This window comes from Haliotis cracherodii, unplaced genomic scaffold (assembly GCF_022045235.1).
Source record: "Haliotis cracherodii isolate W230 unplaced genomic scaffold, xgHalCrac1.p SCAF_11, whole genome shotgun sequence".
NCBI classification, from domain to species: Eukaryota; Metazoa; Mollusca; class Gastropoda; order Lepetellida; family Haliotidae; genus Haliotis; species Haliotis cracherodii.
In genome coordinates, this window is record NW_027266266.1 from 27,861,863 (window position 1) to 27,874,279 (window position 12,417).

At 41.4% G+C, this 12,417-nt stretch overlaps 14 non-coding genes across 14 annotated transcripts; all 14 read left to right on the forward strand.

Moving 5' to 3' along the window:
- Window positions 1–226: 226 nt before the first annotated feature.
- Window positions 227–308, forward strand: Trnal-uag (transfer RNA leucine (anticodon UAG)). Its single transcript has one exon. It is a non-coding gene; the product is annotated as a tRNA-Leu (tRNA).
- A 723-nt stretch (window positions 309–1,031) lies between these two features.
- On the forward strand, window positions 1,032–1,113 carry Trnal-aag (transfer RNA leucine (anticodon AAG)). The gene has a single exon. It is a non-coding gene; the product is annotated as a tRNA-Leu (tRNA).
- A 427-nt stretch (window positions 1,114–1,540) lies between these two features.
- On the forward strand, window positions 1,541–1,622 carry Trnal-uag (transfer RNA leucine (anticodon UAG)). Its single transcript has one exon. It is a non-coding gene; the product is annotated as a tRNA-Leu (tRNA).
- Window positions 1,623–2,399: 777 nt separating this feature from the next.
- Trnal-uag (transfer RNA leucine (anticodon UAG)) lies at window positions 2,400–2,481 on the forward strand. Its single transcript has one exon. It is a non-coding gene; the product is annotated as a tRNA-Leu (tRNA).
- Window positions 2,482–3,204: 723 nt separating this feature from the next.
- Window positions 3,205–3,286, forward strand: Trnal-aag (transfer RNA leucine (anticodon AAG)). The gene has a single exon. It is a non-coding gene; the product is annotated as a tRNA-Leu (tRNA).
- Window positions 3,287–3,713: 427 nt separating this feature from the next.
- On the forward strand, window positions 3,714–3,795 carry Trnal-uag (transfer RNA leucine (anticodon UAG)). Its single transcript has one exon. It is a non-coding gene; the product is annotated as a tRNA-Leu (tRNA).
- Window positions 3,796–5,406: 1,611 nt separating this feature from the next.
- On the forward strand, window positions 5,407–5,488 carry Trnal-aag (transfer RNA leucine (anticodon AAG)). Its single transcript has one exon. It is a non-coding gene; the product is annotated as a tRNA-Leu (tRNA).
- A 1,019-nt stretch (window positions 5,489–6,507) lies between these two features.
- On the forward strand, window positions 6,508–6,589 carry Trnal-uag (transfer RNA leucine (anticodon UAG)). The gene has a single exon. It is a non-coding gene; the product is annotated as a tRNA-Leu (tRNA).
- Window positions 6,590–7,608: 1,019 nt separating this feature from the next.
- Trnal-uag (transfer RNA leucine (anticodon UAG)) lies at window positions 7,609–7,690 on the forward strand. The gene has a single exon. It is a non-coding gene; the product is annotated as a tRNA-Leu (tRNA).
- A 1,019-nt stretch (window positions 7,691–8,709) lies between these two features.
- On the forward strand, window positions 8,710–8,791 carry Trnal-aag (transfer RNA leucine (anticodon AAG)). Its single transcript has one exon. It is a non-coding gene; the product is annotated as a tRNA-Leu (tRNA).
- A 723-nt stretch (window positions 8,792–9,514) lies between these two features.
- On the forward strand, window positions 9,515–9,596 carry Trnal-aag (transfer RNA leucine (anticodon AAG)). Its single transcript has one exon. It is a non-coding gene; the product is annotated as a tRNA-Leu (tRNA).
- Window positions 9,597–10,319: 723 nt separating this feature from the next.
- Window positions 10,320–10,401, forward strand: Trnal-aag (transfer RNA leucine (anticodon AAG)). The gene has a single exon. It is a non-coding gene; the product is annotated as a tRNA-Leu (tRNA).
- A 723-nt stretch (window positions 10,402–11,124) lies between these two features.
- Trnal-aag (transfer RNA leucine (anticodon AAG)) lies at window positions 11,125–11,206 on the forward strand. Its single transcript has one exon. It is a non-coding gene; the product is annotated as a tRNA-Leu (tRNA).
- Window positions 11,207–11,929: 723 nt separating this feature from the next.
- Trnal-uag (transfer RNA leucine (anticodon UAG)) lies at window positions 11,930–12,011 on the forward strand. The gene has a single exon. It is a non-coding gene; the product is annotated as a tRNA-Leu (tRNA).
- Window positions 12,012–12,417: the final 406 nt, after the last annotated feature.

Here is a 12,417-nt window from a genome sequence, read left to right on the forward strand (position 1 = left end):
TGAGGAGGCTGATATGCTTAACCTAGCTTCTGTGATAGGATGGGATGGAAAAGCTGAATTCATTTGATGAACACTTTGGGAATCGGGGACGGACATGTCATAAGGTTGCAAGTTCTTAGTAATTAGCGAATTTGGTTACCATGACAAATATAAAGATCTGTAGCCTGGCTGTTCCCGGAATATGTTTCTTAGACTGTTCAATAGATTAAGAGCCGAGGTCCGTATGGGTAGCGTGGCCGAGCGGTCTAAGGCGCTGGTTTTAGGCACCAGTCTCTTCGGAGGCGTGGGTTCGAATCCCACCGCTGCCACAGTTCTTTTGCATCCTCTATAGATTTCAAGTCACCACGGAAATTGCAGCTTGGGGAATCGTGTGACCAGCTGGTCAATTCATACACACCTGTTGTTCTTTTTGCCAACTCTTGAATAACAGAAGCAACGAATCTCCTATCAGAAGCTTGAAGCTATTTAGAAGAGCTTTAATTTCAGTTAAGAAAGTGAGAAATTATTATTGAGGAGGCTGATATGCTTACCCTAGCTTCTGTGATAGGATGGGATGGAAAAGCTGAATTCATTTGCTGAATATTTTGTGAATCGGGGACGGACATGGCACAAGGTTGCAAGTTCTTAGTAATTAGCGAATTTGGTTACCATGACAAATATTATGATCTGAAGCCTGGCTGTTCCCGGAACATAATTTAAAATGTATCTTAAACTGTTGAATGGATTAAGAAACGAATCTCCTCTGAGAAGCTTGAAGCTATTTAGAAGAGCTTTAATTTCAGTTGGGAAAGGGAGAAATTATTATTGTTGAGCATGATATGCTTACCCCGGCTTCTGTGATAGGATGGGGTCGAAAAGCTGAATTCATTTGGCGAACACTTTGGGAATCGGGGACGGACATGTCACAAGGTTGCAAGTTCTTAGTAATTAGCGAATTTGGTTACCATGACAAATATAATGATCTGTAGCCTGGCTGTTCCCGGAATATGTTTCTTAGAATGTTCAATAGATAAAGAGCCGAGGTCCGTATGGGTAGCGTGGCCGAGCGGTCTAAGGCGCTGGTTTAAGGCACCAGTCTCTTCGGAGGCGTGGGTTCGAATCCCACCGCTGCCACAGTTCTTTTGCATCCTCTATAGATTTCAAGTCACCACGGAAATTGCAGCTTGGGGAATCGTGTGACCAGCTGGTCAATTCATACACACCTGTTGTTCTTTTTGCCAACTCTTGAATAACAGAAGCAACGAATCTCCTATCAGAAGCTTGAAGCTATTTAGAAGAGCTTTAATTTCAGTTGAGAAAGTGAGAAATTATTATTGAGGAGGCTGATATGCTTACCCTAGCTTCTGTGATAGGATGGGATGGAAAAGCTGAATTCATTTGATGAACACTTTGGGAATCGGGGACGGACATGTCATAAGGTTGCAAGTTCTTAGTAATTAGCGAATTTGGTTACCATGACAAATATAAAGATCTGTAGCCTGGCTGTTCCCGGAATATGTTTCTTAGACTGTTCAATAGATTAAGAGCCGAGGTCCGTATGGGTAGCGTGGCCGAGCGGTCTAAGGCGCTGGTTTTAGGCACCAGTCTCTTCGGAGGCGTGGGTTCGAATCCCACCGCTGCCACAGTTCTTTTGCATCCTCTATAGATTTCAAGTCACCACGGAAATTGCAGCTTGGGGAATCGTGTGACCAGCTGACTAGTAATTAGCGAATTTGGTTACCATGACAAATATTATGATCTGAAGCCTGGCTGTTCCCGGAACATAATGTAAAATGTATCTTAAACTGTTGAATAGATTAAGAAACGAATCTCCTTTGAGAAGCTTGAAGCTATTTAGAAGAGCTTTAATTTCAGTTGGGAAAGTGAGAAATTATTATTGAGGAGGTTGATATGCTTACCCAGGCTTCTGTGATAGGATGGGGTCGAAAAGCTGAATTCATTTGGCGAACACTTTGGGAATCGGGGACGGACATGTCATAAGGTTGCAAGTTCTTAGTAATTAGCGAATTTGGTTACCATGACAAATATTATGATCTGAAGCCTGGCTGTTCCCGGAACATAATGTAAAATGTATCTTAAACTGTTGAATAGATTAAGAAACGAATCTCCTTTGAGAAGCTTGAAGCTATTTAGAAGAGCTTTAATTTCAGTTGGGAAAGTGAGAAATTTTTATTGAGGAGGTTGATATGCTTACCCAGGCTTCTGTGATAGGATGGGGTCGAAAAGCTGAATTCATTTGGCGAACACTTTGGGAATCGGGGACGGACATGTCATAAGGTTGCAAGTTCTTAGTAATTAGCGAATTTGGTTACCATGACAAATATAAAGATCTGTAGCCTGGCTGTTCCCGGAATATGTTTCTTAGACTGTTCAATAGATTAAGAGCCGAGGTGCGTATGGGTAGCGTGGCCGAGCGGTCTAAGGCGCTGGTTTTAGGCACCAGTCTCTTCGGAGGCGTGGGTTCGAATCCCACCGCTGCCACAGTTCTTTTGCATCCTCTATAGATTTCAAGTCACCACGGAAATTGCAGCTTGGGGAATCGTGTGACCAGCTGGTCAATTCATACACACCTGTTGTTCTTTTTGCCAACTCTTGAATAACAGAAGCAACGAATCTCCTATCAGAAGCTTGAAGCTATTTAGAAGAGCTTTAATTTCAGTTAAGAAAGTGAGAAATTATTATTGAGGAGGCTGATATGCTTACCCTAGCTTTTGTGATAGGATGGGATGGAAAAGCTGAATTCATTTGCTGAATATTTTGTGAATCGGGGACGGACATGGCACAAGGTTGCAAGTTCTTAGTAATTAGCGAATTTGGTTACCATGACAAATATTATGATCTGAAGCCTGGCTGTTCCCGGAACATAATTTAAAATGTATCTTAAACTGTTGAATGGATTAAGAAACGAATCTCCTCTGAGAAGCTTGAAGCTATTTAGAAGAGCTTTAATTTCAGTTGGGAAAGGGAGAAATTATTATTGTTGAGCATGATATGCTTACCCCGGCTTCTGTGATAGGATGGGGTCGAAAAGCTGAATTCATTTGGCGAACACTTTGGGAATCGGGGACGGACATGTCACAAGGTTGCAAGTTCTTAGTAATTAGCGAATTTGGTTACCATGACAAATATAATGATCTGTAGCCTGGCTGTTCCCGGAATATGTTTCTTAGAATGTTCAATAGATAAAGAGCCGAGGTCCGTATGGGTAGCGTGGCCGAGCGGTCTAAGGCGCTGGTTTAAGGCACCAGTCTCTTCGGAGGCGTGGGTTCGAATCCCACCGCTGCCACAGTTCTTTTGCATCCTCTATAGATTTCAAGTCACCACGGAAATTGCAGCTTGGGGAATCGTGTGACCAGCTGGTCAATTCATACACACCTGTTGTTCTTTTTGCCAACTCTTGAATAACAGAAGCAACGAATCTCCTATCAGAAGCTTGAAGCTATTTAAAAGAGCTTTAATTTCAGTTGAGAAAGTGAGAAATTATTATTGAGGAGGCTGATATGCTTACCCTAGCTTCTGTGATAGGATGGGATGGAAAAGCTGAATTCATTTGATGAACACTTTGGGAATCGGGGACGGACATGTCATAAGGTTGCAAGTTCTTAGTAATTAGCGAATTTGGTTACCATGACAAATATAAAGATCTGTAGCCTGGCTGTTCCCGGAATATGTTTCTTAGACTGTTCAATAGATTAAGAGCCGAGGTCCGTATGGGTAGCGTGGCCGAGCGGTCTAAGGCGCTGGTTTTAGGCACCAGTCTCTTCGGAGGCGTGGGTTCGAATCCCACCGCTGCCACAGTTCTTTTGCATCCTCTATAGATTTCAAGTCACCACGGAAATTGCAGCTTGGGGAATCGTGTGACCAGCTGGTCAATTCATACACACCTGTTGTTCTTTTTGCCAACTCTTGAATAACAGAAGCAACGAATCTCCTATCAGAAGCTTGAAGCTATTTAGAAGAGCTTTAATTTCAGTTAAGAAAGTGAGAAATTATTATTGAGGAGGCTGATATGCTTACCCTAGCTTTTGTGATAGGATGGGATGGAAAAGCTGAATTCATTTGCTGAATATTTTGTGAATCGGGGACGGACATGGCACAAGGTTGCAAGTTCTTAGTAATTAGCAAATTTGGTTACCATGACAAATATTATGATCTGAAGCCTGGCTGTTCCCGGAACATAATGTAAAATGTATCTTAAAATGTTGAATAGATTAAGAAACGAATCTCCTTTGAGAAGCTTGAAGCTATTTAGAAGAGCTTTAATTTCAGTTGGGAAAGTGAGAAATTATTATTGAGGAGGTTGATATGCTTACCCAGGCTTCTGTGATAGGATGGGGTCGAAAAGCTGAATTCATTTGGCGAACACTTTGGGAATCGGGGACGGACATGTCATAAGGTTGCAAGTTCTTAGTAATTAGCGAATTTGGTTACCATGACAAATATTATGATCTGAAGCCTGGCTGTTCCCGGAACATAATGTAAAATGTATCTTAAACTGTTGAATAGATTAAGAAACGAATCTCCTTTGAGAAGCTTGAAGCTATTTAGAAGAGCTTTAATTTCAGTTGGGAAAGTGAGAAATTATTATTGAGGAGGCTGATATGCTTACCCTAGCTTCTGTGATAGGATGGGATGGAAAAGCTGAATTCATTTGCTGAATATTTTGTGAATCGGGGACGGACATGGCACAAGGTTGCAAGTTCTTAGTAATTAGCGAATTTGGTTACCATGACAAATATTATGATCTGAAGCCTGGCTGTTCCCGGAACATAATGTAAAATGTATCTTAAACTGTTGAATAGATTAAGAAACGAATCTTCTCTGAGAAGCTTGAAGCTATTTAGAAGAGCTTTAATTTCAGTTGGGAAAGTGAGAAATTATTATTGAGGAGGTTGATATGCTTACCCAGGCTTCTGTGATAGGATGGGGTCGAAAAGCTGAATTCATTTGATGAACACTTTGGGAATCGGGGACGGACATGTCATAAGGTTGCAAGTTCTTAGTAATTAGCGAATTTGGTTACCATGACAAATATTATGATCTGAAGCCTGGCTGTTCCCGGAACATAATGTAAAATGTATCTTAAACTGTTGAATAGATTAAGAAACGAATCTCCTTTGAGAAGCTTGAAGCTATTTAGAAGAGCTTTAATTTCAGTTGGGAAAGTGAGAAATTATTATTGAGGAGGTTGATATGCTTACCCAGGCTTCTGTGATAGGATGGGGTCGAAAAGCTGAATTCATTTGGCGAACACTTTGGGAATCGGGGACGGACATGTCATAAGGTTGCAAGTTCTTAGTAATTAGCGAATTTGGTTACCATGACAAATATAAAGATCTGTAGCCTGGCTGTTCCCGGAATATGTTTCTTAGACTGTTCAATAGATTAAGAGCCGAGGTCCGTATGGGTAGCGTGGCCGAGCGGTCTAAGGCGCTGGTTTAAGGCACCAGTCTCTTCGGAGGCGTGGGTTCGAATCCCACCGCTGCCACAGTTCTTTTGCATCCTCTATAGATTTCAAGTCTCCACGGCAATTGCAGCTTGGGGAATCGTGTGACCAGCTGGTCAATTCATACACACCTGTTGTTCTTTTTGCCAACTTTTGAATAACAGAAGCAACGAATCTCCTATCAGAAGCTTGAAGCTATTTAGAAGAGCTTTAATTTCAGTTGAGAAAGTGAGAAATTATTATTGAGGAGGCTGATATGCTTAACCTAGCTTCTGTGATAGGATGGGATGGAAAAGCTGAATTCATTTGCTGAATATTTTGGGAATCGGGGACGGACATGTCATAAGGTTGCAAGTTCTTAGTAATTAGCGAATTTGGTTACCATGACAAATATTATGATCTGAAGCCTGGCTGTTCCCGGAACATAATGTAAAATGTATCTTAAACTGTTGAATAGATTAAGAAACGTATCTCCTTTGAGAAGCTTGAAGCTATTTAGAAGAGCTTTAATTTCAGTTGGGAAAGTGAGAAATTATTATTGAGGAGGCTGATATGCTTACCCTAGCTTCTGTGATAGGATGGGATGGAAAAGCTGAATTCATTTGCTGAATATTTTGTGAATCGGGGACGGACATGGCACAAGGTTGCAAGTTCTTAGTAATTAGCGAATTTGGTTACCATGACAAATATTATGATCTGAAGCCTGGCTGTTCCCGGAACATAATGTAAAATGTATCTTAAAATGTTGAATAGATTAAGAAACGAATCTCCTTTGAGAAGCTTGAAGCTATTTAGAAGAGCTTTAATTTCAGTTGGGAAAGGGAGAAATTATTATTGTTGAGGATGATATGCTTACCCCGGCTTCTGTGATAGGATGGGGTCGAAAAGCTGAATTCATTTGGCGAACACTTTGGGAATCGGGGACGGACATGTCACAAGGTTGCAAGTTCTTAGTAATTAGCGAATTTGGTTACCATGACAAATATAAAGATCTGTAGCCTGGCTGTTCCCGGAATATGTTTCTTAGACTGTTCAATAGATTAAGAGCCGAGGTCCGTATGGGTAGCGTGGCCGAGCGGTCTAAGGCGCTGGTTTTAGGCACCAGTCTCTTGGGAGGCGTGGGTTCGAAACCCACCGCTGCCACAGTTCTTTTGCATCCTCTATAGATTTCAAGTCACCACGGAAATTGCAGCTTGGGGAATCGTGTGACCAGCTGGTCAATTCATACACACCTGTTGTTCTTTTTGCCAACTCTTGAATAACAGAAGCAACGAATCTCCTTTCAGAAGCTTGAAGCTATTTAGAAGAGCTTTAATTTCAGTTAAGAAAGTGAGAAATTATTATTGAGGAGGCTGATATGCTTACCCTAGCTTCTGTGATAGGATGGGACGGAAAAGCTGAATTCATTTGCTGAATATTTTGTGAATCGGGGACGGACATGGCACAAGGTTGCAAGTTCTTAGTAATTAGCGAATTTGGTTTCCATGACAAATATTATGATCTGAAGCCTGGCTGTTCCCGGAACATAATGTAAAATGTATCTTAAACTGTTGAATAGATTAAGAAACGAATCTTCTCTGAGAAGCTTGAAGCTATTTAGAAGAGCTTTAATTTCAGTTGGGAAAGGGAGAAATTATTATTGAGGAGGCTGATATGCTTAACCTAGCTTCTGTGATAGGATGGGATGGAAAAGCTGAATTCATTTGCTGAATATTTTGTGAATCGGGGACGGACATGGCACAAGGTTGCAAGTTCTTAGTAATTAGCGAATTTGGTTACCATGACAAATATTATGATCTGAAGCCTGGCTGTTCCCGGAACATAATGTAAAATGTATCTTAAAATGTTGAATAGATTAAGAAACGAATCTCCTTTGAGAAGCTTGAAGCTATTTAGAAGAGCTTTAATTTCAGTTGGGAAAGGGAGAAATTATTATTGTTGAGGATGATATGCTTACCCCGGCTTCTGTGATAGGATGGGGTCGAAAAGCTGAATTCATTTGGCGAACACTTTGGGAATCGGGGACGGACATGTCACAAGGTTGCAAGTTCTTAGTAATTAGCGAATTTGGTTACCATGACAAATATAAAGATCTGTAGCCTGGCTGTTCCCGGAATATGTTTCTTAGACTGTTCAATAGATTAAGAGCCGAGGTCCGTATGGGTAGCGTGGCCGAGCGGTCTAAGGCGCTGGTTTTAGGCACCAGTCTCTTGGGAGGCGTGGGTTCGAATCCCACCGCTGCCACAGTTCTTTTGCATCCTCTATAGATTTCAAGTCACCACGGAAATTGCAGCTTGGGGAATCGTGTGACCAGCTGGTCAATTCATACACACCTGTTGTTCTTTTTGCCAACTCTTGAATAACAGAAGCAACGAATCTCCTTTCAGAAGCTTGAAGCTATTTAGAAGAGCTTTAATTTCAGTTAAGAAAGTGAGAAATTATTATTGAGGAGGCTGATATGCTTACCCTAGCTTCTGTGATAGGATGGGACGGAAAAGCTGAATTCATTTGCTGAATATTTTGTGAATCGGGGACGGACATGGCACAAGGTTGCAAGTTCTTAGTAATTAGCGAATTTGGTTTCCATGACAAATATTATGATCTGAAGCCTGGCTGTTCCCGGAACATAATGTAAAATGTATCTTAAACTGTTGAATAGATTAAGAAACGAATCTTCTCTGAGAAGCTTGAAGCTATTTAGAAGAGCTTTAATTTCAGTTGGGAAAGGGAGAAATTATTATTGAGGAGGCTGATATGCTTACCCTAGCTTCTGTGATAGGATGGGATGGAAAAGCTGAATTCATTTGCTGAATATTTTGTGAATCGGGGACGGACATGGCACAAGGTTGCAAGTTCTTAGTAATTAGCGAATTTGGTTACCATGACAAATATTATGATCTGAAGCCTGGCTGTTCCCGGAACATAATGTAAAATGTATCTTAAAATGTTGAATAGATTAAGAAACGAATCTCCTTTGAGAAGCTTGAAGCTATTTAGAAGAGCTTTAATTTCAGTTGGGAACGTGAGAAATTATTATTGAGGAGGTTGATATGCTTACCCCGGCTTCTGTGATAGGATGGGGTCGAAAAGCTGAATTCATTTGGCGAACACTTTGGGAATCGGGGACGGACATGTCACAAGGTTGCAAGTTCTTAGTAATTAGCGAATTTGGTTACCATGACAAATATAATGATCTGTAGCCTGGCTGTTCCCGGAATATGTTTCTTAGACTGTTCAATAGATTAAGAGCCGAGGTCCGTATGGGTAGCGTGGCCGAGCGGTCTAAGGCGCTGGTTTAAGGCACCAGTCTCTTCGGAGGCGTGGGTTCGAATCCCACCGCTGCCACAGTTCTTTTGCATCCTCTATAGATTTCAAGTCACCACGGAAATTGCAGCTTGGGGAATCGTGTGACCAGCTGGTCAATTCATACACACCTGTTGTTCTTTTTGCCAACTCTTGAATAACAGAAGAAACGAATCTCCTATCAGAAGCTTGAAGCTATTTAGAAGAGCTTTAATTTCAGTTGAGAAAGTGAGAAATTATTATTGAGGAGGTTGATTTGCTTACCCTAGCTTCTGTGATAGGATGGGGTCGAAAAGCTGAATTCATTTGGCGAACACTTTGTGAATCGGGGACGGACATGGCACAAGGTTGCAAGTTCTTAGTAATTAGCGAATTTGGTTACCATGACAAATATTATGATCTGAAGCCTGGCTGTTCCCGGAACATAATGTAAAATGTATCTTAAAATGTTGAATAGATTAAGAAACGAATCTCCTTTGAGAAGCTTGAAGCTATTTAGAAGAGCTTTAATTTCAGTTGGGAAAGGGAGAAATTATTATTGAGGAGGTTGATATGCTTACCCCGGCTTCTGTGATAGGATGGGGTCGAAAAGCTGAATTCATTTGGCGAACACTTTGGGAATCGGGGACGGACATGTCACAAGGTTGCAAGTTCTTAGTAATTAGCGAATTTGGTTACCATGACAAATATAATGATCTGTAGCCTGGCTGTTCCCGGAATATGTTTCTTAGAATGTTCAATAGATTAAGAGCCGAGGTCCGTATGGGTAGCGTGGCCGAGCGGTCTAAGGCGCTGGTTTAAGGCACCAGTCTCTTCGGAGGCGTGGGTTCGAATCCCACCGCTGCCACAGTTCTTTTGCATCCTCTATAGATTTCAAGTCACCACGGAAATTGCAGCTTAGGGAATCGTGTGACCAGCTGGTCAATTCATACACATCTGTTGTTCTTTTTGCCAACTCTTGAATAACAGAAGAAACGAATCTCCTATCAGAAGCTTGAAGCTATTTAGAAGAGCTTTAATTTCAGTTGAGAAAGTGAGAAATTATTATTGAGGAGGTTGATTTGCTTACCCTAGCTTCTGTGATAGGATGGGGTCGAAAAGCTGAATTCATTTGGCGAACACTTTGGGAATCGGGGACGGACATGTCACAAGGTTGCAAGTTCTTAGTAATTAGCGAATTTGGTTACCATGACAAATATTATGATCTGAAGCCTGGCTGTTCCCGGAACATAATGTAAAATGTATCTTAAACTGTTGAATAGATTAAGAAACGAATCTCCTTTGAGAAGCTTGAAGCTATTTAGAAGAGCTTTAATTTCAGTTGGGAAAGTGAGAAATTATTATTGAGGAGGTTGATTTGCTTACCCCGGCTTCTGTGATAGGATGGGGTCGAAAAGCTGAATTCATTTGGCGAACACTTTGGGAATCGGGGACGGACATGTCACAAGGTTGCAAGTTCTTAGTAATTAGCGAATTTGGTTACCATGACAAATATAATGATCTGTAGCCTGGCTGTTCCCGGAATATGTTTCTTAGAATGTTCAATAGATTAAGAGCCGAGGTCCGTATGGGTAGCGTGGCCGAGCGGTCTAAGGCGCTGGTTTAAGGCACCAGTCTCTTCGGAGGCGTGGGTTCGAATCCCACCGCTGCCACAGTTCTTTTGCTTCCTCTATAGATTTCAAGTCACCACGGAAATTGCAGCTTGGGGAATCGTGTGACCAGCTGGTCAATTCATACACACCTGTTGTTCTTTTTGCCAACTCTTGAATAACAGAAGAAATGAATCTCCTATCAGAAGCTTGAAGCTATTTAGAAGAGCTTTAATTTCAGTTGGGAAAGTGAGAAATTATTATTGAGGAGGCTGATATGCTTACCCTAGCTTCTGTGATAGGATGGGACGGAAAAGCTGAATTCATTTGCTGAATATTTTGTGAATCGGGGACGGACATGGCACAAGGTTGCAAGTTCTTAGTAATTAGCGAATTTGGTTTCCATGACAAATATTATGATCTGAAGCCTGGCTGTTCCCGGAACATAATGTAAAATGTATCTTAAACTGTTGAATAGATTAAGAAACGAATCTTCTCTGAGAAGCTTGAAGCTATTTAGAAGAGCTTTAATTTCAGTTGGGAAAGTGAGAAATTATTATTGAGGAGGCTGATATGCTTACCCTAGCTTCTGTGATAGGATGGGATGGAAAAGCTGAATTCATTTGATGAACACTTTGGGAATCGGGGACGGACATGTCATTAGGTTGCAAGTTCTTAGTAGTTAGCGAATTTGGTTACCATGACAAATATAAAGATCTGTAGCCTGGCTGTTCCCGGAATATGTTTCTTAGACTGTTCAATAGATTAAGAGCCGACGTCCGTATGGGTAGCGTGGCCGAGCGGTCTAAGGCGCTGGTTTAAGGCACCAGTCTCTTCGGAGGCGTGGGTTCGAATCCCACCGCTGCCACAGTTCTTTTGCATCCTCTATAGATTTCAAGTCACCACGGAAATTGCAGCTTAGGGAATCGTGTGACCAGCTGGTCAATTCATACACACCTGTTGTTCTTTTTGCCAACTCTTGAATAACAGAAGAAACGAATCTCCTATCAGAAGCTTGAAGCTATTTAGAAGAGCTTTAATTTCAGTTGAGAAAGTGAGAAATTATTATTGAGGAGGTTGATTTGCTTACCCTAGCTTCTGTGATAGGATGGGGTCGAAAAGCTGAATTCATTTGGCGAACACTTTGTGAATCGGGGACGGACATGGCACAAGGTTGCAAGTTCTTAGTAATTAGCGAATTTGGTTACCATGACAAATATTATGATCTGAAGCCTGGCTGTTCCCGGAACATAATGTAAAATGTATCTTAAAATGTTGAATAGATTAAGAAACGAATCTCCTTTGAGAAGCTTGAAGCTATTTAGAAGAGCTTTAATTTCAGTTGGGAAAGGGAGAAATTATTATTGTTGAGGATGATATGCTTACCCCGGCTTCTGTGATAGGATGGGATCGAAAAGCTGAATTCATTTGGCGAACACTTTGGGAATCGGGGACGGACATGTCACAAGGTTGCAAGTTCTTAGTAATTAGCGAATTTGGTTACCATGACAAATATAAAGATCTGTAGCCTGGCTGTTCCCGGAATATGTTTCTTAGACTGTTCAATAGATTAAGAGCCGAGGTCCGTATGGGTAGCGTGGCCGAGCGGTCTAAGGCGCTGGTTTTAGGCACCAGTCTCTTGGGAGGCGTGGGTTCGAATCCCACCGCTGCCACAGTTCTTTTGCATCCTCTATAGATTTCAAGTCACCACGGAAATTGCAGCTTGGGGAATCGTGTGACCAGCTGGTCAATTCATACACACCTGTTGTTCTTTTTGCCAACTCTTGAATAACAGAAGCAACGAATCTCCTATCAGAAGCTTGAAGCTATTTAGAAGAGCTTTAATTTCAGTTAAGAAAGTGAGAAATTATTATTGAGGAGGCTGATATGCTTACCCTAGCTTCTGTGATAGGATGGGACGGAAAAGCTGAATTCATTTGCTGAATATTTTGTGAATCGGGGACGGACATGGCACAAGGTTGCAAGTTCTTAGTAATTAGCGAATTTGGTTTCCATGACAAATATTATGATCTGAAGCCTGGCTGTTCCCGGAAGATAATGTAAAATGTATCTTAAACT